General features: G+C 38.7%; 1 protein-coding gene and 1 long non-coding RNA gene across 2 annotated transcripts in view; one reads left to right on the top strand and one right to left on the bottom strand.

The window, feature by feature from the left end:
• The window catches only part of NKAIN2 (sodium/potassium transporting ATPase interacting 2), a 1,223,374-nt gene that overhangs the window by 163,184 nt on the left and 1,035,804 nt on the right, over positions 1–24,386 (top strand). The window lies entirely within an intron of this gene.
• LOC142492062 (uncharacterized) lies at positions 3,367–15,238 on the bottom strand. Its single transcript, XR_012800707.1, has 3 exons — positions 14,613–15,238; positions 12,608–12,829; positions 3,367–3,654 (listed from the first exon to the last, which is right to left on the bottom strand). It is a non-coding gene; the product is annotated as an uncharacterized LOC142492062 (long non-coding RNA).

Below are 24,386 nucleotides of genomic sequence, written 5' to 3' on the forward strand. Positions count from 1 at the left end.
AAAGCTGAGGTGTCCAAAGATCCATCACTAATACAAACCTGCTATTTTGAATCTTACATTTTGTAAGTAGGTCACCATAAGAGCCAAGTCTCAGAGTTTGACATATATGTATTTTTCATACCACACTATGATTATTTTTGTATTTTTTTCTGGGTGTTCCTGAGGATACTGCTCCCTTCCTGCCCTGGATCCTAAACTGTTGTAAGGGAATCAGTGCATATTCCCTGGAAGGTTGAGAGAATTCGTCAGTTTCACACATTTTTATTTTTTTTGATCACTTTTATAGTTGTTAAGCGCATTTTCCAAGTCACTGGGTTTCACATTGTTTCTCTGCACTTGATTTGGTGGCTGCTGTACACTATTGTTCTATATTATACACTGTTATTATCATTTTTTTGTGATTATGGAAGTTGTTTCACCAAATATATTTGCCAAAAGACACAATAGACACTTATTGTTCACAGACACTAATGTAACACATACACTAGTGAAAGATGATTTTTTGGATGAGGAATTTATCAAACTAGAGAGGTTACTTATTAAAGATACTAGAAGATGGTTAGACCTCAAATTTGTAAACAAATATATGGATTGTAAACGAATCCCGAGAGGTTTGAGATTCACAAAAAACCCCTCTTCCAATTTGGACGACGAGGATTTTGTGAATAAGTGGTATGAAACCATAGACAACTGCTCCTTTAACCTTATGACATCCTTAATAAATCAACATAAAAAACATATTAAGAAAATTGACGAGGAGGTTACTATAATAGAGGAGAGATTGGCCCATATGGAGGATACCACTGAATTTAAAATTAAAGATCGGGAACTAAAAAAGAAAATTGATAGACTTGAACAAGATCTTGTCACTAGTAAAACTAATAAATTTCTAAGAGACGAGGAAGATTACCTTAGAGGGGAACAAAGAGATTGGAAGAAAAAGAAAAACTAACAAACACAAAGTAGACCTGAGGATAGACAAGTCAGAGAATCTCAGATCACATCAGAGAAATATAGTACTAAACCATATTCTGATAAACGTCATTTCATACCCAGAATACCTAGGAGAGACAATTATGACTCTAAATCTTTGTATTATGGTCCAAGGAATGATTTTATACCTAGACAAAATTTTATTCAAGAAAGAGATCATAAGGAGAAAGAGCCATATAAAGAGAGAGAATATTTTAATGAGAGATCATCTTTTAGAGAGAGAGAACAAGCATTAGAGAGGGAGAGGCGTAGGGAGAGAGACATAGTGAAAGAGAGAGAATTAAGAAGAGAGAGAGAGAGTGTAAAGAAAGAGAGCAATACAGAGAAAAAGAGAGAGAACAAAGAAAGGAAAGAGAATTTAAAGAAAGAGAACAATATAGAGAAAAGGAATTACAGAGGGAAAAAGAACTTGCTAGAGAGAAGGAAATAAAAAGGAATCGAGATCAAAAAGAAAGGGAAAAAGAAAGAGAAAGAAAAGAGAGAGAATACCAAAAAGATAGAGAACTCAAAAGAGAGAGAGAATTAAGAAAAGATAGAGAGGATAGAAAAAGAGAAAGAGAGAGATTTGACTCTGCTAAATATGCTAAAGCAAGTAGATCACGTTCACCCATTGGAGCCGTGGGGAATAGTGATCTTCTAGATATCAGTATTTGGGAGACAAAAAACCCATTTACTCCCCTCCTGGAGACAAAAGAGGGGAGTCATTACCCCAAAGGGGAAAGAAACAGAGAGGAAAGCGGGGGGGAAGAAAGAAACAAGTGATAACTGCCAACCCTGAAAAGAATAAAAATATCTTTAATCTTAGTAGTGTGGATTTAACTACTTCACAATTAAGTGTTATCTCCAAGGGACTATCCTTTGCGCCCACTTGTGGACCCAACAATTTTGAGCTATTTGTGGACGCAAATAAATATATTAGAAAACTAACAGTCAAACGTTTCTTTTTAAGTAAAAATGTGGAGTCAAGAATGTCTAACATCAAGCCTGCTATAGAGAAAGAAAGTGAAACATTCAAACACACAACACTTAAGAATAAATCCACATTCAACCCTGCTTATTGTAAGGGAAATCACTTAGATGTCTTCTATAACCTCATTGTAAAGGACTTTGAGGAGCTCTCAAAGAGTAACAAATCTAAGATTAGAAACAATATGAATAAAGAAGAGAGGTCTGCTTTAGAGGAAATAACTAACAATACAAATATAGTTATAAAACAGGCAGACAAGGGAGGGGGGGTAGTCATCCAAAATAGAGATGACTACCTAAAAGAAGCCCACCGCCTTTTAGGAGACAAAAAAACATATGAAATTCTACCCAACAACCCTACTAAAACTTTTTTGGATGACTTAAGAGTGCTTCTAGACCATGGCAGGGAATTAGGCATATTGAATGAGAACGAATACAAATTCTTATTCAACGAATGTCCACAATTACCGATATTTTATATATTGCCTAAAATCCACAAATGCATGAAACAACCTCCCGGGAGACCTATTGTCTCCGGAATTAATTCACTTACATCAAATCTATCTGCTTATATTGATACTTTTCTCCAAAGTCATGTAAAATCCCTCAAATCATATCTGAAAGACACCACTGATGTATTAAATCTATTAGAGAATTTTACTTGGAATAACGACTATATTATGGCCACTATAGATGTTGCTGCTCTATATACATCGATAGAAAAGAATTTAGGATGTGAAGCTGTCAATTTCTTTCTGAAACAAGATCCAGATATGAAAGAACAACAAGTTAAGTTTATTATAGATGGCATATGCTTTATACTAGACAAGAATTATTTTTGGTTTGAGAATAGTTTTTACATTCAGAGATGTGGCACCGCCATGGGTACGAGGTTTGCTCCCAGCTACGCGAATCTCTTTATGGGATTCTGGGAGGAACAGCACATTTGGCCCGGTGGCGTTCTGGGGGCGGACCTTGTCCTATGGCGGCGCTACATCGATGATGTGCTTTTAATTTGGCGTGGTGGTCAGGAGAGTTTGGACTCCTTTCTGTCGAGTATTAACGTTAATATGTACAATCTACAATTTACCTCTGTAACAAGTAATATCTCTCTCAATTACTTGGACCTGAATATATATATAGAGAATGACACTCTCAAAACTAGGTCTTTCTTTAAGGAAGTTGACAGTAACAACTATATACTACGTACAAGCTGTCACCAAGATATATGGATGGACAATGTCCCATACAACCAATTCAGACGGATGCGGAGAAATTGCTCAGACAATACAGTATTTAATGATCAATGCAATATACTTAAGGAACGTTTTGTAGAAAAAAGATATAGAACAGAACTCCTAGACACAGCATTAGAAAAAGCAAATGGTCTGAATAGAAATGACCTATTGGTACCCAAAAATAAAGATAGTGCTCCAAAAAGAAATTTTGATACAGCATTTTTAACCTCTTTTAATAGAGAGTCAAATAATATTAAGAAAATAATACAAAAACACTGGCATGTTTTATTAAATGACCCAATTTTGAAGAGATTCCAGAACGTCCGAGAGTCATTTTTAAAAAAGCAAAAAATTTAAAAGGCATAATAGCTCCAAGTAATATTAAAAAATTAGAGACGAACAGAAATGGATGGCTCCAGAAATTGGAAGGGTTCCATGGCTGTGGTTCTTGCAAAGCCTGTGAATACAAACAGCAAGACAAAAAGGGATTTAGGTGCAATAACAAAAATGAGAATTACAAAATAAAACAGTACATGAACTGTAACTCTAAATACATAATCTACCTCCTGGAATGCCCATGCGGGCTCCAATACGTTGGCAAAACATCAAGAGCTATTAAGACACGGATTTTGGAGCACCTAAGTAATATAAGGCGCAATGTGCAGTCACATAATGTTTCTAAACATTTTTCCTTTTTTCATAACTCCAATACGAAAGGGTTAAAATTCACCGCGATAGAACATGTGACACAACATTGGAGAGGACGGGACATAAATTTAGATTTAAGTAAAAGAGAAATGTACTGGGTGCATAAGCTTAACACTTTGACACCACATGGTCTTAATGTTGATTTTGAGATTGCACCCTTCCTCTAGTCACTTTAATTGCACTTTCCTGTGTCATCCCCTTTTTTAAGTCATGTCAGTCTTATTATTTGCATTTTAGTTTTTCACTTTTAATATGCTTTTATTAATGTTAGCCATATTTGATATTTATGATTAACTAACATATGTCTCTCTCTCTCTCTCTACCCTCCATTAAGCATCTCGATCGAACAACCCCCAATTAATTTTAGTATTCAATCATTTTTAAACTATGTAGGTACTCAGTTTCATGTTCTTTTTTATAACTAATAAAGTATTTTATTGCGTCGTTGTTTTGGCCACAGAGATCATGTACCCATTTTGGGAGACTCTGTGTGTAATTATGTTAACTATCCTGTGTGGAATTATGCTTGATTACATCACCAATTGCCTTAATTGAGAAGGCTATTTAAATAACACCCAGTAGGGGACTTAATCATTGCTCCTGAGGAAGCTGCGGTATGCAGTGAAACGCGTTGAGCCAAAGAAGTTCCAGTTCCAGTTTAGCAGAGCCCAGCTGTATTCACCGTTGGGGAGCTGTTGTACTGCTGTTTCCACGGAGGCAGAGCTGCGGACCGGCGTCCCTCCTACTCCCCGTTCTACTCGCGCCTACCGGAAGTCGTCACCGCCAGGCCAGGAAGTGACGACAGACGCCAACCATCCGGCACCGGACGAGGGGGCACCCTCGTGGAGGACAAGTGAGCGGAGTGGAGTGAGGGATTTGTTTTCCATCTGCCGAGCCGATATCCAACTGCCTAAAGATACCTTGATGTGAATGTGCTCATTGAATATATTGTGAGTACATGTCCTGCAAGTCTCTATGATAAAACTTTGTGTTATCTTGTAAAGCACTATTGTTTCCATTATCTCTGTATGATTGCATATGACTGATTGGGAGCTGCTGCCAGAGTAAATACACCATCCTGCCTGACACCAACCCTATTGATGTATGCTGCTGTATGCCGTGGTCCAAAGCTGAGGTGTCCAAAGATCCATCACTAATACAAACCTGCTATTTTGAATCTTACATTTTGTAAGTAGGTCACCATAAGAGCCAAGTCTCAGAGTTTGACATATATGTATTTTTCATACCACACTATGATTATTTTTGTATTTTTTTCTGGGTGTTCCTGAGGATACTGCTCCCTTCCTGCCCTGGATCCTAAACTGTTGTAAGGGAATCAGTGCATATTCCCTGGAAGGTTGAGAGAATTCGTCAGTTTCACACATTTTTATTTTTTTTGATCACTTTTATAGTTGTTAAGCGCCTTTTCCAAGTCACTGGGTTTCACACAATACAAATACCACACAAGAATCGGGAATACAAAATCAGAGGAGGGTTCACCTGTTCCTCCAGCAATGTCGTGTACCTCATCATGTGCATGAAATGCCCGGGGGGCTGCTACTACATAGGTGAGACAGGACAGGGGCTAAACAAGAGAATGAACCTGCATCGCCACAGCATCACACGCGGAACAAGAGACAGTCCTGTTGGCGAACATTTCTCTGACTCTGGCCATAAGATGAACGATCTGAGGGTTGCCATACTCAAAGGTAATCTTAAAACCCCGAAAGAGAGACGGTTGCATGAATACAAATTTATGCAACTGATCGGGACACTTAGCAGTGGCCTAAACAGAGATCGAAATTTTATGAGTCATTACTGACACTAGCGAACTCTCTTCCCATGAGCGCTAAAGGCCATGTCTGTACATACTGTGCTATATGTATGCACACACAGCTGTCTCTCACACATACTAATACTCCTTATTTTTCCATCCATATACACCAATAGGGACCACATAGTATCCACACACACTTTTAGTTGTGCTACAAACTCTCACATTTCCACACCCACCCACACCATTTATATCCCTCTCACTCCACACACACCTTGTGTAGAGCACTGTTTATACTGTGGGCTCTCCATTCATTTTTATTCACACTGATAAATAGTAGGGTGGAGGCGGTCACAGCACTTGGAGTCCAGTCAAAGGATGAAGATAAAATCAGCTTTATTAGAACATGCTGTACATCGCAGATAACATACTCTGACGCGTTTCGTCTCTGTCCGAGACTTTTTCAAAGAGTAATTTGCCGTTATCACACAGGTTCCTTAAATAGGTCCCAAACAAATGTGATTGGATGTTCTACTTGTGAATATATGGAACCCAATCAGCCTGATGGGCTGATGACCTTGATGGGACCCATACAAGGAATCTGTGCGAGAAAATACAATACATGCAAATAAAATATATATATAATAAAGGAAAAGATCATACATATTTTTAAACACATAACATACATTTTAAAAGAAAAAGAAAAAGGCGATCACTGCGATTTAAAGCATGATACAATGAAATAATTGAATGTTACAAATATGGAGTTTGGGATGTGAAGGGATGTGAAAAAATAAAAATATATATATATATATAAAGGAATTGTATAAATTGATATATATTTCTTCAAGAGAATAATAATAAATAAAGTCATAGTGATGCTGATAATAATCATCATATAAATCTATAATTATAAGTACAATAATAGACAATACTCAATTGTGCAACAATGTTGATATTAAATAGTTATATAATATTTGTTGTTGATGACTATACTATTAATTAAACAAATGGAACAATAAAACATATGGAGTCAAAAAGTTATAGATATAGAGAAGGGTTGATGCACTGGAATACACCCTCCCTACCCCCACACACATGGGTATCACAGGAAGTGTTTAAGCTCCCAATCTGTATTGATCCCATGTGGGTGGAGAGTACTGAGGGTGTATATCCAATACATCTCCTGTTTGTTTAACGTGTTCTCTCTATTACCCCCCCTGGGGTGAGAATGAACATGCTCAATGGCTGCAAAAGAAAAATTAGCGATGCCTCCTTTGAGGCATCTCGTAAAGTGTCTTGATACCGGATGAAGTAAGTCGCCTTTTCTGATTAGGCGTACATGTTCCGCTATCCTTGTCTTGAGGGGCCTGATGGTACGACCCACATACTTTGATCCACATTTGCAAAATAGAATATATATGACATAACTAATGTTGCAATTTAAAAACATCTTAATATTGTATTTCCTGAGATTATCTTTAGACATAATAAATGTAGTTGGAGATGCATACTGACACATTGTGCACTTGCCACATTTAAAGAATCCTTTCGGAATACCTCTAATGTTGGGGAGACTTGATCTGCTGTCGTACATACTTGGTGACAGATGAAAGGCTAATGTCTTGGCCTTGCGGTAGGTGAATCTCGGTCCATCTTTAACAATTGGGTGGATATCACTATCCAGCAGGAGGGTGTGCCAATGCTTGTGAATAATTTTACGAATCTCTTGGGATTGTTTGTTATATGTTGTAATGAAATAAGGGCTTTTTCCATCAGATTTCCAAGCATTGGTTCTCCTCCCGCTGCGTAGTGATCCTTTCCGTTTACAAATAAGGGATTTTCTATCCGTGGCCATGGCTTTCTCAATGGCTGCTGAAATAACTTTGGCTGAATATCCCCTTGCCAGGAATCTTTCTGACATCTCACCTGCACGGGACAAGAAGACCTCACTGTCAGAGCACAATCTTTTTAATCGCATAAATTGCGCTCCAGGGATGTTTCTGATTAATGATTGAGGGTGGCAGCTTTGAGCGCTGAGGAGTGTATTCCTGGAGTTCTCCTTACGAAAAATATCAGTTTGTATTTGCATATTGTTGTCAATGTACAGGACTAAATCCAAGTAGTGGATATGATTAAGATTGTGCTCAAAAGTGAGTTTTATATTAACATCATTAGTGTTTAAATAATCAATAAAAGAAAAAAGTGTGTGCTCGTCTCCCTTCCAAATTAATATCAGATCGTCAATATATCTCTTATAGAAGATGATATTTTGACGAAATGAATTATCACTGTGAAAAATAAACCGTGATTCCCAAAAACCCATAAATAAATTAGCATATGACGGTGCAAAACTCGTGCCCATTGCAGTGCCTAATAATTGTAGATAAAAACGTGAATCAAACATAAAATAATTGTGGGTGAGTAAAAATGATATAGATTCAAGTAGAAAAGTGCAATGTGAAATAGATAGTGTAGAAAGATCTAAATAATGTTGAATTGCAGTGAGTCCATGCTCGTGTTTGATAATAGAATACAGGGAGGCCACATCAAGTGTGACCCACCTGTAGTCTTTGTGCCATGTGAGGTCCTGTAGATTGACAATCAAATCCGCTGTGTCTCTGACAAATGAGGGCAACTGTACAACTAGGGGTTGTAGAAACCTGTCCACATATACACCTCACATTTGATCAATTGACACTTCTCAATAAGGGACTTGGTTTTGCACCTTCACAAAATTTTCAACTCTTTCAAACTGTGATCGACTTACAGAAATTTACCAGAAAGCTGTCCCTAAAGAAAATGTTTAGTTCAAAAAATGATTCTGACACACTAGAGACCAGTGGAGACATGTTAGAAAAATCACCATTGGACAATGAGCCTGAGTTATTGACTTTCAAGGAATGTTGCGCCCTTTCCAATTTGGACACACTGCTTGATACACAGGGCGAACATCTATCTACATATACCCAACCATTCTTTGGACATGAAGACTCAGGCTATCGCAAGACATCATTGTTTTGCCCTACTTACAACAGAGGGCCCTCAATTACTGTGTTTGAAAATCTAGTAGAACGGGACTTACGTTTATTAGCTCAAGGTTTTTCCTGCTCAAGTGTAAATTCTGGTAATTTGACTCACACGGAGATTAGACAGATTGATTGTATCAAAAAGAATTATGATATTGTACTTAAGAATGCTGACAAGGGGGGCGCACTTGTGATTATGTCTTCCCAACAATATAAGAAAGAAGCATTAAGACAGTTACAAGATGCAGACTCCTATCGGCGTCTTGTAGGGAATCCCGTATCCAAATATAGTCGTGAATTGTTAGAACTGTTAGAATTTGGCAAGATTCTTAATGCTATTAGTAATAAGGAATTTGAATTCCTTACCTGTCCACATCCAGTGACTCCCATATTCCACCATCTCCCGAAGATCCATAAGTCGCTGGTGGACCCCCCGGGTCGCCCAATTGTGGCGAGTATTGGATCTTTGGGAGATGGATTGTCGCGATATGTGGACAGGTTTCTACAACCCCTAGTTGTACAGTTGCCCTCATTTGTCAGAGACACACCGGATTTGATTGTCAATCTACAGGACCTCACATGGCACAAAGACTACAGGTGGGTCACACTTGATGTGGCCTCCCTGTATTCTATTATCAAACACGAGCATGGACTCACTGCAATTCAACATTATTTAGATCTTTCTACACTATCTATTTCACATTGCACTTTTCTACTTGAATCTATATCATTTTTACTCACCCACAATTATTTTATGTTTGATTCACGTTTTTATCTACAATTATTAGGCACTGCAATGGGCACGAGTTTTGCACCGTCATATGCTAATTTATTTATGGGTTTTTGGGAATCACGGTTTATTTTTCACAGTGATAATTCATTTCGTCAAAATATCATCTTCTATAAGAGATATATTGACGATCTGATATTAATTTGGAAGGGAGACGAGCACACACTTTTTTCTTTTATTGATTATTTAAACACTAATGATGTTAATATAAAACTCACTTTTGAGCACAATCTTAATCATATCCACTACTTGGATTTAGTCCTGTACATTGACAACAATATGCAAATACAAACTGATATTTTTCGTAAGGAGAACTCCAGGAATACACTCCTCAGCGCTCAAAGCTGCCACCCTCAATCATTAATCAGAAACATCCCTGGAGCGCAATTTATGCGATTAAAAAGATTGTGCTCTGACAGTGAGGTCTTCTTGTCCCGTGCAGGTGAGATGTCAGAAAGATTCCTGGCAAGGGGATATTCAGCCAAAGTTATTTCAGCAGCCATTGAGAAAGCCATGGCCACGGATAGAAAATCCCTTATTTGTAAACGGAAAGGATCACTACGCAGCGGGAGGAGAACCAATGCTTGGAAATCTGATGGAAAAAGCCCTTATTTCATTACAACATATAACAAACAATCCCAAGAGATTCGTAAAATTATTCACAAGCATTGGCACACCCTCCTGCTGGATAGTGATATCCACCCAATTGTTAAAGATGGACCGAGATTCACCTACCGCAAGGCCAAGACATTAGCCTTTCATCTGTCACCAAGTATGTACGACAGCAGATCAAGTCTCCCCAACATTAGAGGTATTCCGAAAGGATTCTTTAAATGTGGCAATTGCACAATGTGTCAGTATGCATCTCCAACTACATTTATTATGTCTAAAGATAATCTCAGGAAATACAATATTAAGATGTTTTTAAATTGCAACATTAGTTATGTCATATATATTCTATTTTGCAAATGTGGATCAAAGTATGTGGGTCGTACCATCAGGCCCCTCAAGACAAGGATAGCGGAACATGTACGCCTAATCAGAAAAGGCGACTTACTTCATCCGGTATCAAGACACTTTACGAGATGCCTCAAAGGAGGCATCGCTAATTTTTCTTTTGCAGCCATTGAGCATGTTCATTCTCACCCCAGGGGGGGTAATAGAGAGAACACGTTAAACAAACAGGAGATGTATTGGATATACACCCTCAGTACTCTCCACCCACATGGGATCAATACAGATTGGGAGCTTAAACACTTCCTGTGATACCCATGTGTGTGGGGGTAGGGAGGGTGTATTCCAGTGCATCAACCCTTCTCTATATCTATAACTTTTTGACTCCATATGTTTTATTGTTCCATTTGTTTAATTAATAGTATAGTCATCAACAACAAATATTATATAACTATTTAATATCAACATTGTTGCACAATTGAGTATTGTCTATTATTGTACTTATAATTATAGATTTATATGATGATTATTATCAGCATCACTATGACTTTATTTATTATTATTCTCTTGAAGAAATATATATCAATTTATACAATTCCTTTATATATATATATATATTTTTATTTTTTCACATCCCTTCACATCCCAAACTCCATATTTGTAACATTCAATTATTTCATTGTATCATGCTTTAAATCGCAGTGATCGCCTTTTTCTTTTTCTTTTAAAATGTATGTTATGTGTTTAAAAATATGTATGATCTTTTCCTTTATTATATATATATTTTATTTGCATGTATTGTATTTTCTCGCACAGATTCCTTGTATGGGTCCCATCAAGGTCATCAGCCCATCAGGCTGATTGGGTTCCATATATTCACAATTAGAACATCCAATCACATTTGTTTGGGACCTATTTAAGGAACCTGTGTGATAACGGCAAATTACTCTTTGAAAAAGTCTCGGACAGAGACGAAACGCGTCAGAGTATGTTATCTGCGATGTACAGCATGTTCTAATAAAGCTGATTTTATCTTCATCCTTTGACTGGACTCCAAGTGCTGTGACCGCCTCCACCCTACTATTTATCTACATTTCAATCGGCTGGTGCACGCAGACTCCTCACCACGATACATCCCGACAGCGCTGACGTCACATCCCCCAACCATCGGCACGCCGGAGCGCAGTGACTGCAAGGACGCACCAGCGGCTCCTCCTCTCTGAGTGAAACAGCGTGCGCTGATTTGGAATCAGCTGGTATCCACAGGGAAGCTGGGTTGGCGCGGAAAAATATCTAGGACGCCACCGCAAGCTCCCTCGTCCAGGAAAGACGCCAGGAGAGACGTTCCAGCAGGATACACAGCTCAACGTATTCAGCAACCTCCAGAGGATACAACATACACCGGGCGGGTAAGGGCAGCAGCTAAACGGCACAAGGGACACAGGAGTGCGGTGTTTCTGGATACTTCACATTCCTGGACCCAGCCCCACACTGCAAAACGGGCCCCCCGCCACGGGTGAGTTATATTATCCTCATATTATTCTTATATGACTTATCATTCATGTCAATGGTGAGGAGCCATCTTCGATACAGCGGACTATGGATTATTCCCATTAACCCCTTATATACTTGATTCTGGTAGCATCAGCTTTTGGGTTCATTCCCGTGTCTATATCTATTCACACTGATACACATACACACTCTTTCTTCACTTGCTTTCAGTTACCCTTTGACACCTCTTGCCATAAAACACATCCACACTGGGGAAGGAACAGCACAGATAACATTCCAAGAGACACTGTTTTTAAGTTTACCTTTTGCTTCATTCATTGTAACATCGCCGGAAGAAGAGATCAGTGTATCTCGAAAGCTCGCACAAATAAAAGCATTTCGTTAGCCACAGAACGGTATCATCTATTTATTTTTTGATTATATATATATATATATATATATATATATATATATATATATATATATATATATATATATATATATATACTGTACTCAATACTTGTTTAATTTGGAAAGATTCCGTAGAGAAATTTGAGCAATTTGTCAGTACCCATAACTCTAATAATCTTAATACTGATCCTATATGTAGTCACAAGATCTAAAAATTACAATCAAATAAGGATTTGTGGGAACAGACATTTACCTAATGGAAACTGCAACCAAGAGTCCTCATATGCCTTCAGTATTGGAAGGTATACTAAAAGGGCAATTTTTGAGATTGAAACCAGACAGTTCGAAGCAAGAAATGTTTCAATGAAGAGCTCAGGAAATGTCACTGCAATTCAGAGAAAGAAGCTGAGAAGTAGCCTAAAATAAGTACATCATTTGAGTAGTCAAGTTTTGTTTTCAAAATGGAAAAGTTATTCTGAAAAGGAAAAAAAACATATATGAAAGAATATTGTGCACAATGAAAAAATCTTGCAGTCAATTTTTTTTTTATCTATAGAAGTAGCACTAGAGATGATAAAATTAAGATATTCATTTTGTCACTTCTTGTCCCACAGCCCTAGGAAAGAGAAAACAGATAACAGATAATGAACTAGACAGAAACAGATAATGAACTAGACAGAATAGATAGAAATGGGGAAATAGCTTGTGGTCATGGAGGGAGAATGGAGGGGAGTTTGGCAGGCAGGGAGAAACAAATATCTGAATGAGGATGTCAAAAATACTTTTGAAAATGGATAAGGCATCAAACTAAGGTCATATTTGAACAATGGGGGATTTTAACATATACTGAAACAATAAGATTTGTATTACAACTAAAGGAAACTGGTTTTGGGGGGTGCGAAAAGACAATTACATGGCCCATGTTATTAAGGAAGCAACCAAAGGAGCGGCAATCCTGGATTTGGTAATATCAAGCAATGTAGAAGTAGTAACCAATATTACATCAGGGAACATTTGGGAAACAGTAATCACAACATGGTCTCATTTAAAATAAATAATCAAAAATAATTATATGGGTTCAACAAAGACTTTACATTTTACAAAGGCAGATTTTGTTTTAAAATAAATTGAAGAATAATCTACATGGAATAAATTGGGATGATGTTTTTGCAGGTAAAAATTTGGAAGTTAAATGGACACTCTTTAAAACATTGTTAGAAGAGCACAGTTATCAGTGCATACCCTTGGATAATAAATATAAAATAAACAAACCTAAACCAATGTGGCTAAATAAACAGGTAGGGGAGGAAATGGAAATGAAGAAGCATACACCCATGGGTACCCCCCGGGGTGCACTGTGGGGCCCGCAGGGACCACCTGAGGCCCACAGAGCCTAGCGGTGACCATCTGAAGGCCCCCAGACACCCGTGGTACTCCTCGGGTGCACTTTGGGGCCTGTGGACACCCATCGGGACCACTCAGGGACCCCCGCTGGCCTGGGGTATTATTTGTGTGTGTAAAAAAATAAATCGTGGTTTTATAGGGTGGGGGGGGGGGGGATTAGTGGGTGCTGTGTTGTGTATTGGTGCTTACTAAATATTTTTAAATTTATTTTTATGACTAGTGTAGATGAGCATGGGGTCTACGGAGCAGAACTGTTGATTTGAGGCCCGGGATCCCCCTGCTTCCCGAGATACAGGCCCCATTATGGGGTGCCGGTATCTCCTATGCATGGAAATGTCCCGCATCACATGATCGGGACCTCAAACCAACGCGGTTCTTCTCCAGGAGACCCCCTGGTACAATACATACGTAATAACATTTAAATGTTAAAATATTTTAATTTCCGGCGAGATTTTCGCAGAGAGAGACGGATCTCTCTGCAGCAGATACATGTCGCCGGGTAAGGCCTTTTCGGAGGGCAGGTCATTTTGGCACTGGCAACTCGGCATGTTTGGAAATGTTACTCTCACAGGTATTCGGGTCTTTCTGCATACCGTGAGAGCAACACAGCAAAAAAATGTCGAATTCAAAAACTTGCCGATAATTTCTATCGGACTTTACTGCATGAGGCCCTACACAGTATGTAAGAGACATTTGGGGGGGATATTCTAGTAGCTGCGAGTGCATATCCGGATGGAAAGTGCCCTTTCCGATCGGATTTGCATGTTTTGCAATTCTGTTTTTTTTTTGAGTAACAAACTGAATTCTGGTAGCTCTGTTAAGTGCAAAAGACAAAAACACTTCTAATAACTCACATTTTTTCTCTCACCGCCTGCAAAGTGACGAGATTGGTTTTGCGAGTTCCATCCAGAGGCGGAAATACGAGTTAAATACTGAGAGAAAGCAAAAACGATATCTCTGCAAAACCCACATAGGCTCAGTACAGTAATTCTAAATATTGTTGATGTAAATAAAACGTTATTATTTTTTGGTTTCTAAGTTTACTGATCCCCTATTGGTGATGTGATTTACCTATAAGGAGGTAATTATTGATGAGCTATTGTTGCCATCACTTATTATATAGACATGGAGTGCATTTTGTTTGGGGTTCCTTTTTTAGCCTCCTTGGTTCTAATCTGTATCTTGTTAATATATACCTCTTTGCACCTGCCATCTCTGGGACTTTATTATAGGAGAGCAGTCTGATGCATCTGCTTTATAGTTGCCTGTGGTCTGATCTCAGACCACAGGCTGCAGCTCACCGCCTTGCATCTCTTCACTGGTGCTACACCTGTTACTAAAGGGTAGCGTCCCTGTCTGGGGTCTTCCCTATAGCAGCCAGAATCTAAAAGTAGACTTAGGACCTAGCCGGGACCTAAGGGACAAACCTAGTCCTAGTCTAGGGGAGCACTGCTCCCTGGACCCTACCTCAACAGTTCACCCCTTCTTCCAACTGACAGTAACTGCCAGTGTCAACATTCTACCTGCATGTCCCTCAGTCTCCTGGGACATGTAGTGCCTTGTGGAGCCTCTCCTTAAGATGGCCGCCGCAACTCTGGGGACTGCGCATGTGCAAAGACTCCACTGTGCATGTGCGAACCTAAAATAGCCACCGCAATTACTGCTTCACTGCGCATGCGCATATCTCATCCTGCGCATGTGTGAACGCTGAAGATGGCGGACCCCGCTTGCCGGGTACGGCACGGAGCTCCTGCTACAATTACTTAAATATTGCTGGAAAAGCAAGACCGATAACACTGTTCTGTTACAGTATAGAAGTTGTTTAAAAATGCAGGAAAGTGGGTCAGATTTCTCTCACCCTTTTAACATGTTTTTCACTCTCGTTTCATTTTATATGGTATTTGGAAGCTTTAGCACGTTTAACTACTGATACAATTTTAAAGTCACAATTCTATTAATATTTAGTAGGCAAAAATACATATGTTTTAAAGTTAGCAGTAATGTTGATATATCCCTTAAAAATATTATTTCTTACAGTCCGTCCATTTTTTTTGTAAAAATAAAATAAAAGAGGTGCTGGTACTCTCAGCCACTTTCCCGGAGCCCAGTACTAAAGTTTCCTCTGGGCCATCTCCCCCCAAGTGTCGGCAGCCTTACAAGTTCCCCTCTTTATCTCTCTACCACCATCTCTTCTCTCTCTCACCTCTCCCACACCCCCACCTCTCCCCTCCAAACTTAATAATCCTCCCCAATACATATAACCCCCTCTCCCCAATACAAATAACAATCCCCCAACACACATAATAAGCCCCAACACACATAACCCCCCAACACACACACACACACACACACACACACACACACACACACACACACACACACACACACACACACACACACACACACACACACACACACACACACACACACACACACACACACACACACACAATAACCACGACACACACACACACACACACACACACACACACACACACACACACACACACACACACTAATTATTGATTTTGTTTCTAAAATGTGTTATGATTTTGGTTCTGGTTTTGCCTAAAAGTGCCTTGGTTTTTGTTTTCTGCTCACCTACTGTACAATAAACAACTAAGGGTGTTAAGCCAATTGAAACTGATTGACTGAGACTGTATACTAGTAGAGAAAGGTCAGATGATGGTATCTCTAAGCCAACCTACAGATAATATCCCCAACAGGTAACCTAAGGGTGGAAACAAAACTGAAATGGATTGACTGGTATACTAGAAGATGACAGACAGATCTGATAGAAAAAGTTGAAGTTTTGAATATATTATTTATAATTAGATACACGGTGTATGTGTGTGTGTATATATGTGTGTGTGTGTGTGTGTGTGTGTGTGTGTGTGTGTGTGTGTATATATATATATATATAGATATATAGATATATATATCTATATATATATATATATAGATATATATATATATATATATATATAAGATATATATATATATATATATATATATATCTATATATATATATATATATATATATATATATATATGTATATCTAGATAGAGAGAGATTATGAAATCATTTTTTTAAATATACTCTTTCTTTTTCTTGCTTTTCTAGTAGCCTCTGGGCGATATTCTAGTAGTTACGATTTGTTTCAATCTGTGTAAAAAAACAAAAAGCCTTTTCCGATGGGTTTTGCATGTTTTGCTATTCTGTAAGCCCTTCTCGCATGTCCAAACTGTACAAAAAAGGCTTTTATAGGAGCGGTTAATGCTAGCTCTGCAAATCCGAGCAGGCTGACCAAACTTCATATCTTTTGCAAACTAGCTGAATTCTAGTAGCTCCGAAAAGTGCAAAAGGCTAAACCGCTTCAAACAAGTTTCATTTTTTTCTCTTACCACCTTTAAAATAGGAGTTGCAAGCTCCCTCCAGAGTCTGAAATTGGGCTTTGCGTGGTGGAAGATTGTGGAGGAGGAAGAGGTGGAAATGGTATCTCCAGTTGTGTACATGTCCCCTCAAATCTCCCTCCAAATGTAATTATTTATTTATTTATAAAATGTTGTACCAGGAAGTAATACATTGAGAGTTACCTCTCGTTTTCAAGTATTTCCTGGGCACAGAGTTATGATGATAGATACATGGTTACAAATACACAAATACATTTGGGAGAGTTGCCTGTGCTGAAAAAGGAGCACACCTGACGTACCTTTGGAGATATTCTAATGGCTCTGCAAAAGTATATTTAAATTAGTCCCCTCCCACATCTCCTAAAATATATTTCCATTACACCAATACTGACAAGTCTAAGGATCCCTCTTGTGATGAAGGAATTACAAGTGTCAGGCCCAACAGGATCAAAATCCACAACCTACATCTTTCAGGGCAGCAGCTCTAGCATTGAACTAAACCAACCAGATGCTGGGGAATGCAATTGTCGCAGCATACTTTTGAGATCTGAACTCACACTTATAGTAGGGTGACCAGGCGTCCCAGTTTAGCCGGGACAGTCCCGGTTTTGAGGCATCTTTCCTGACTTTTTATTAATGAAATCTGAACTCACCCATCTCTGCTCCTTTTTGTTTGAAGACAGAGCAGTGATAGAGGATGTGGTGTGTACTTCACTTACTGAAGAGTAAAACACTTCCTTACTAGCACAAAGTAAACTCTCACAAAAAGGAGTAGCTAAAGAGAGAGAAATACTTCCCAAGTATTCAGCTTGTAAACCATACAGTTTAACATGAAATTGATAAATAATTTAAACATGCTAAAACTTGTCCAACTTTTTTAATCAATCAACAAAATGAAGGCCATTTTTACTAAGCGTTACTAAACAATAACACACCTCACAGTCCATGCAAGGGACTGGATTGAACAGACGACAGAGAAGCCTAATGCTACATCCAACATGACAGAAATACACAGTAAAATACTTATATATTCTCTTGAAAAAGGGTCATTTAGTTTAACCCTTTGGCCAAAGCGTTGTAAGCTTGCGAGCCACGACAAGGCAGACACCCATTCGCAGGTCCTAACACTACCAGATAAAATACTAATATACCTCTATTAGGATTAAAATTCTCATTTACCTCTATCAGGGGGGAGAAAGACCACATTGGATCTATATCCAGTAGAATGAAAGGACCTACTAACTGGGGAAGTGGGGAGGGGCGGGCTTAAAACCTGTGAAGGAGGAGCCACTAACCTCCAACAGCTGAAACAGCTGAGAATAGGTTAACAAAACACAAAAAATGGGACTGGATTGTAATGTGTTACTGTGCCATGAGATCTTCCTACGCTTAGCACTGCTTAGTAAATATGACCCCTATTCCATTAAACATGTACAATGTACATTAGTGACCGTGGTACACCTTACTAATTGGGCTATACCTGACATAGGTATCACCCGTGCCCTACAGATCCAGACCAGTCTTTGTTCACATCTTACTCTTTAGCCAAAATAAAAGCAATCAGGAATACATAACCTGGACCGGATCACTATTAGAGAGGTCCATTAGCAGGAAAGAGAGCTGCACTTTTAAAAAGTCATAAGCAATCCTTTTAAGAAGTGTAGCAAAAAAATAAATAAGAATATTTATAATGGTGTAAACGGAAATATTCCATATTACCTTCCTGCCTCCCACCTGTCTCCCCTACAATCTATCCTAAATGCTGCTGCCAGAATCACTCTACTCTTTCCTAAATCTGTCTCCGCATCTTCCCTTCTGAAATCCCTCTCCTGGCTTCCTATCAAATCCTTTATCACACACTCAATTCTCCTCCACTTTAAAAGCTTTACACTCTTCTGCCCCCCCCCCCCCCACACACACACATCTCAGCCCTAATTTATCACTATGCACCAACCTGACTCTTGCGTTCTGCTCAAGGATGCCTTCTCTCTACCCCTGTTCTATCTAAACCCCTCTCCTGCCTTAAACCTTTCTCACTGACTGCCCCACACCTCTGGAATGCCCTTCCCCTCAATACCCGACTAGCACTCACTCTATCCACCTTTAAGACCCACCTCAAAACACAACTGCTTCAGGAAGCATATGAGTAGCACCGTGGCGGATACTACACACCTCACACATAAAGCTTGGCCCCTTGCAGACGCACTTACCCGAACGCCCACCTACTGTCTCTGTACGTTCTTCCTACCAACCAATTAGCTCTTCGGACTCTTCGGACTCCTTTTCCTAAATGTTACTTTTATTTCTGAAGCACTTCTCCCCTTTATGTGTTATTTGTATTATTTGTTATTTATATGATTGTTACGTATACTACTGCTGTGAAGCGCTACAGTATGTACATTAATGGTGCTATTTAAATAAAGACATACATACATACATATGTGCTTCTTCAACAGCTTTCAATTATTTGATGTTGAGCTACAGTTTTACAGATGAAATCCATCGCAAACGACATGTACAGAAATTTTAAATGATAAAAATAGTCAGCCATTTGTACTACATGCTTTCAATCAAAATAATTATTTCCTACAGAGGACATGGAGGCTAATATGTTCTGTTCACCAAAAATATATATACATTAAAAGCATAAATGTCAAGATTTCTACTAATGTAAAAATAGAAAATGAAAACTCAATGCAGGGCGTTTAAAATGTATTATTAAAAGTGATTATTTTTTTTTCTAAAGTGCTTTACTTATAGCAAAAATTACAAGCTAACTGCTACCTGAATATTTATCTGCTTTAAAACTGGGCACTGTCTTGGAGTTTCTAACAAAATCAATTTTTTCCCATCAGACCCAGCTAGACATTGATTGCTTGACTTTTTTAGCAGTTGGCTTCAAGCTGCAATAAGGAAGATTTGCTTAAGCATTACACCGCAGGGACCGTTCTGGCCTAATGTAACAGACTTGTTTTATTTTTTTTCATTTATTCTGTATTTGTATTGTCAAAGTCCTTTGGAGCAGTAGCTCTAGATGACATTTCAACATTGTATAAAGTGTCCAAGCAGCTGTTTTAGAAAAAAAAATGCTTTTATTGTTTTTCCCAGGAGAGGGTCTCCGATGCTGAACCCCATGAATTTTAGCTCCGGGGACCCCGTGCTTCTGGAGATACTTACCTCCATATTAGGTGCCGGTAGACTCACCGGCTGAGCTAGCTGAGCTATAAAGTTTAAAGCTACCCCATGACGCGGGCCAATAGGAAGCCGAAACTGATGACCTCACAGCTTGTTATTGACCCGTAGGGCACGGGAGCTTTGAAATTCCACCATAATGTGAACCCTGGTAGCCGAGCAGAGCGCCTACTACAGAGGTAAGTATCTCTGGAAGCAGGGCATACCCGTAGCAAAAATTAATGGAAAAAATGTTCGTTTTGTTTTTTTTGTTTTTTAAAGGAGCATGTATTGCCGCTTTAAGGCTCTTTACTAAATATTAGGTGTTTATCAAGACTTTACACACAGAGTCGACTAATAAGCTCATGTGACGCAAATTTGAAACTTGTCTCTTAAGGGACAAACGCATTCCCTGTGAGTCAGTTCAGGTTCCTAAAATAGTCAGTGAGTGGAAACCTCCAGGATTTCTAACCTGTCTGTGCATAAAGGCTTAGTACATTTCACACTTCATCTATTGGTTTCGCCAATTACTGTTTAACATGCACAAGTATTTGAATTGTTGGCATTGTCAAATTCAGTACCAGTGCTATTTATGCACAGAGGCACTGGGCTAATTCATTTCTAGTGCTTCTTGATTTCTGAACCGTAGTTGCAGGCTGGCAGCAGATGGTTTTTGCTTCAATGCCAAAATGACTCCTGTTTTCCACAGGTGTTTAATGTAATACTTTGGTGGATGGATATAATAGTCTTTAACCTCCATTTTTAAGTTTTGATAACTGTAACAAAACTTCCATTTGTTATTACATACCTGCTGGCATTACTATGCCAATTCATAGATGATACTGTACTGCACATCGTTGAAACACTCTTATTTGGCAGCCAGCCCCATTTAAATTGAAGCATAGTAGTTTTTATGCTACAGTAATACATTCTGCTAACATTTATCCACTCACTTTTAGCATTTTTTTTGTAACATTTTCAGTACACACAAGTTTTCTTTACTCTTGTGGCTTATGTCATCATTGGTCTTTCCGATTATTATATTTCATTGTTTGCAGACTGTTTTGGTATCCCAAGGACAATGGGCCATTGTGCAAGAACAGTGGGTCATGGGCACCAGTCTGGCGCTTTTAAGGTATTTTATGGCATAGCACTGTTCGTAATTATGGCCCAATATTTTGAGGAATATATCTGCAAACTGCTCAGTAGACCTGACCTTAGTGAGCAAACTGCTGCAAATTGGATGAGATGTAAAATGGCAGTGATGGAGTATTCACTATTCAGGTTAATTAAGAGACAGAAAGATTAAAAACATGTTGTAAATGCATTTGATCTGTGTCAGTGTTGTTCACATTCTCATCATGTGACATGCAACATGTTTCTGTTTTGAAACCATTTATAGGAAATGAATTCTAGGTTTATGTCACTTGCCTTCCACATATTCACCCACTTATCTTCTTAATTAATTGAAATATTTTAGAATGTACTGTATCAGCAATGGTAAAATAAACTGAAGGAAAGACCACAAAAAAATGAGTTTCCATAAAGGAAGTGAATAATGAGATTAAAGCATAAGTCATATAATTATAATATCTTCATACGGTACTAAGTGGTCCTATATAAGCTGCTGGAACATTTTAATACGGTAGTTGTTTTTGCCCACACATATTTATCATGCTATTATGGAGTAGTCCTACTTGTTCACTGGATATTGTTGTAACGGATGCTCGTCACAAACAGGACTGGATCACGAGGCCGAAATGGGGATATTAACACACCGACGTGGAGCCATAAATCCGTGTCCGGATGTGGGACTCGTAGTCGTGGGTAGCCGGGTTGGAGAGATACGGTCACTTTAGCGGGTCGAGGGTAGGAGAGAGCAGAATGGTCGAGAGTAAGCCGGGGTCGAGGGTAGGAGCCAGCAGCAAAGTCCAATGTAAGTGAGGCAAGGCAAGGTGAAGCAAGGCAAGGTGAGGCAAGACTTGGTGCTTCTGACCAGCAAACATCACAAGGTTTATGCTGAGCCAACTTCCTGGGGGAAGAGGCTGGGCCTAAATAGCAGGACCGCTGTATCAGGCGCAGGAATGTTCAGCAGACAGGAATCAAACAGGAGCCAATCAGGTGACCGGAGTTTGACGGGCGGAGCCTGCATCTGATCCTCACAATTGTAAAGTGAAACATTTTTTTATGATGCTAAATAAATTGGACAAAAAGGAATGGAAATAATTTAAAGCTTTGAAGAAAGCATGTTAATTCTATTGTGTTTACTTATCCTAACACCTCAGAAACTCTCATGCAGCAATAACATACAATAATGTTGTGATCCTACATATACTTTCCTTTTGAAAATCATTCGCTATTAATTTGTGAGTGTTCGAAGATTACATTATGCTGCTTTGTGGAGACGACAGGGGAGACAAGCGCAGCACACATTACAACACCATTTCTGTCTTTCTTTAACTCAGCCATGACTGTAGTAGCAGATGCCAAGATCATTAGTGCCAAAATGGGGATATTATTGTACAAGACTCAATGACCTTAACACAATGGGGAAAGTTACTAAACAGCAGTAAAATGGGTGACCACTTTTTATTACCTGGTTTATCACAGTTACTAAGGAAAATCTATGGTCTGAAATTTCACTTACATGAGAAACCTGTAGGTTTTTATTGTGATATCCGAACTTTGAGACGACCCCGTACAATCCTCCTCATTTAATCTAATAACATCTACCATACATTTGCAATGATGCAGCTACATTAGCAATGGTTTCTTCATCCCCCTGCTGTATGTTCCATGATAATGAAATGAAAATTGATTAGGTGACGTACATAGAGTACAAAGATAAAGGCCAGCCACACAATGCTGACAACAATAATTATTGACTTAAAGGTAAACATTATATATTTATTGCTTGATATATTTTTTTTTCATCAATTAAGTTAATATACTTTATAAGTAGAGTAACACCTATGCACCGTGGTATTAGCTGTTCACATGAACAAGTAGAGATGTTCATGATTGAACACTGCAGGTTAATTTTATTTGTACTACTGGTAAATAATAATATAGTAATAATTGTTTTTGTATAGCAAGTACTGTACATAGAATATTTGCTGGCCTGAGGCTAAAGGAGATAAAGTGACTTTCCCAAGGTCACAAAGAGCTGACACGGGACTTGAACCAGGTTCCCCCAAATGCAGGGCTATGGTTTTCAGTCACTGTCTTTACTCACTGAGCCTCTCCTTCAGCCCTTTTTAAAAAAAAAAAAAAAAAAGGCATAAACTGTTGTAAAACTGTTAGACATACATACTGATTAGTCAAAGCTAATAGGCTGTATGAATTGTTGCATTTGAGGCAATGTATTTAGCACCGTTTAGTGAATCTGGCATAACTCTGACAACATCAGTTCAGGGATAATTATATAATCTGCATTGACGATTTTAAGACGCTCTGGTCCAGATTGACTAAAGGATGCTTAGCTTTTGCACACAATACATCCCACGGCCTGAAATACAAGCTCACTGGTAATGTTACTTCCTTTGAAGTGGGTGAAACAACTTTATAATCTCAATGTCAGCTCTTCTTACGACCTTGGACAAGTCCTTCGATCTCCCTGTGCCTCAAAATCTTATCAGCATAATTGGTTATCACTTTCTATTGATTATCGCTTCCTATTAACGGCCATTTAAAACCCCTTAAAAATCAGAAAGTAATGCAGGTAAATATCTTGTAAACTGAAAATAATGCGGTTCACCTCTGTAAGACCTCTTTTTCCCATCCTGGGGGGGGAGAAAGGCAGTACATTAGGGGACATTGCTGCATTAAGGCATGATAGGCTTGATAGTACATTAGTTTCTGGTCCTTAGTTTTTTCAGCGCAGAACAAACCACAACATTTGCAGTGAAATAGTGTCAGTTGATCTTCAAAATGGGTCCCTTATTAGCTTTGTGCCTCAAATGTGATGCAGTAAGTGTAAGGCAGTTTGCACTTACTACCTATTAGTAACTATGTGTCAACTCTAGCTTATTAGCGCAGAAACG

The sequence above is a fragment of the Ascaphus truei genome, chromosome 4 (assembly GCF_040206685.1).
Source record: "Ascaphus truei isolate aAscTru1 chromosome 4, aAscTru1.hap1, whole genome shotgun sequence".
NCBI classification, from domain to species: Eukaryota; Metazoa; Chordata; class Amphibia; order Anura; family Ascaphidae; genus Ascaphus; species Ascaphus truei.